Genomic DNA, 2,622 nt, shown 5'->3' on the forward strand with positions numbered 1-2,622 from the left:
AGGAGTTACAAAGTTTTAAAAGATGGAGAACAAAAATGGAATGCATGTTGGCGTAAAATTCAATTGGGAGACCATCTGGACCAGGGGCTTTCGCTTTCTTGAGGGAGGTAATTGCCTTGAGAATTTCCTGAGGGGTAATGTCAGATTCTAATTGATGGAATTCTGTAGGGAGAGAAGGGGGAGGAGGAAGATCTTCGAAGAAACGGGAGAGATCATCATCACCAGGATGTGTATCATCAGTATACAGGAGTTTATAATAATTATGAAAAACCTGTGCAATATCCTCATCAGAGGAAACCTTTGTATTGGTTTCTTCATTGAGAATAGAGCCAATTGATTTTCGCTCAGATAAAAATATGGAACGCTTCACGAATTTGCGTGTCATCCTTGCGCAGGGGCCATGCTAATCTTCTCTGTATCGTTCCAATTTTAGTATATGTGCTGCCGAAGCGAGCACGTCCAACGATATTCCTATAGTCGATATTTTGTTAATGTCGATATTTTTACATCGATATTTTGTCCATTCGATATTATGTAGTCGATATTATGTCCAGTTACCATATATATCCACAAACACTGTCTCGAAGCACAAGGAGCCCCCGACACTTCAGGTAAGCATGGAGCTGAAGGAGCAGCTCACCAGTAGTCATCATGACAAGGCAAAAGAAATGAGGCCCATTTCTGAGAGCAAGTCATTTATTTCGAAGGCAGCAGCACATATTTCCCTTTCCTTGACCAGTTCGTAAAAAATACAGGTTTCACAAAGCATTGCACTGAATTTAAAATGTTCCACATAGAATCTCAGTAGATCTGTTACTTAGCATGTGCAAAAACAATTCTTTCAAAGAACCTACAATCATGCTGTCCTATGTTTTCAATTTGTACCTGCAAGTGTAGGCCTCCGTGAAAAATCATTGCTGCTCAGAACGGTCAAAAGAGGGATGTCATCCCTTCCACAGAGTCACCATTTTTCACACTTGTGGCATTTCCTAAGTAGGTGAGGTGACAGCATTGGGTCATGCGCCAGATAAAAATCCACAAACACAGTCTCCAAGCACAAGGAGCCCCCGACCCTTCAGGGCGGCCTCATGGAACAGTGAGCATGGAGCAGCTCACCAGTAGACATCACGACAAGGCAAAAGAAATGAGGCCTATTTCTGAGAGCAAGTCATTTATTTTGAAGGCAGCAGCACATATTTCCCTTTCATTAGGCGTTTCGGCAGACGCCTTGATCACAGGTTTGGAATGATAAAAAGAGCAAAGTGCGTCGTCCATACTTAAATACGTAATGTCACATAACCAGTTCATAAAAAATACAGGTTCCACAATGCATTGTACTGAATTTAAAATGTTCCACATAGAATCTCAGTAGATCTGTTTCTTAGCATGTGCAAAAACCATTCTTTCAAAGTACCTGTATTGTTATAGTGGCAAAGTAAATCATGCAGTCATATGTTTTCAATTTGTTCCTGCAAGTGCTCACAGTAAACTTAGACCTCCGTGAAAAATCATTGTTGCTCAGAACGGTCAAAAGAGGGATGTCATCCCCTCCGACTCCCTTTCACAAAGTCACCTCTTTTCACACTTGTGGCATATCCTAAGTAGGTGAGGTGAATGCAGAGGGTCATTCTCCGGATCAAAATCCACAAACACAGTCTCCAAGCACAAGGAGCCCCCGACCATTCAGGGCGGCCTCATGGAACAGTGAGCATGGAGCAGCTCACCAGCAGTCATCACGACAAGGCAAAAGAAATGAGGTCCATTTCTGAGAGAAAGTCATTTATTTTGAAGGCAGCAGCACATATTTCCCTTTCCTTACGCGTTTCGGCAGACGCCTTGATCACAGGTTGGGAATGAATAAAATAGCAAAGTGTGACGTGCATACTTAAATACCTTATGTCACATGACCAGTTCATAGAAAATACAGGTTTCACAATGCATTGCACTGATTTTAAAATGTTCCACATAGAATCTCAGTAGATCTGTTACTTAGCATGTGCAAAAACGATTCTTTCAAAGTACCTGCATTGTTATAGTGGCAAAGTAAATCATACTGTCATATGTTTTCAATTTGTTCCTGCAAGTGCTCACAGTAAACGTAGGCCTCCATGTAACATCATTGTTGCTCAGAACGGTCAAAAGCGGGATGTCATCCCCTTCGACTCCCTTCCACACAGTCACCTCTTTTCACACTTGTGGCATTTCCTAAGTAGGTGAGGTGACAGCAGTGGGTCATGCTCCAGAATAAAATCCACAAACACAGTCTCCAAGCACAAGGAGCCCTCGACCCTTCATGGCGGCCTCATGGAACAGTGAGCATGGAGCTGCTCACCAGTAGACATCACAACAAGGCAAAAGGAATGAGTCCCATTTTTGAGAGCAAGTCATTTATTTTGAAGGCAGCAGCACATATTTCCCCTTCATTACGCGTTTCGGCAGACACCTTGATCATAGGTTGGGAATGATTAAAAGAGCAAAGTGCATCGGGCATACTTAAATACATAATGTCACATTACCAGTTCGTAAAAAATACAGGTTCCACAATGCATTGTACTGAATTTAAAATGTTCTACATAGAATCTCAGTAGATCTGTTACTTAGCATGTGCAAAAACGATTCTTT

General features: G+C 42.0%; 1 non-coding gene across 1 annotated transcript; it reads right to left on the reverse strand.

Moving 5' to 3' along the window:
* Window positions 1-350: 350 nt before the first annotated feature.
* Window positions 351-457, reverse strand: LOC147748908 (U6 spliceosomal RNA). Its single transcript, XR_015300327.1, has one exon. It is a non-coding gene; the product is annotated as a U6 spliceosomal RNA (small nuclear RNA).
* Window positions 458-2,622: the final 2,165 nt, after the last annotated feature.

Source organism: Lissotriton vulgaris, chromosome 1_1 (genome assembly GCF_964263255.1).
Source record: "Lissotriton vulgaris chromosome 1_1, aLisVul1.2, whole genome shotgun sequence".
NCBI classification, from domain to species: Eukaryota; Metazoa; Chordata; class Amphibia; order Caudata; family Salamandridae; genus Lissotriton; species Lissotriton vulgaris.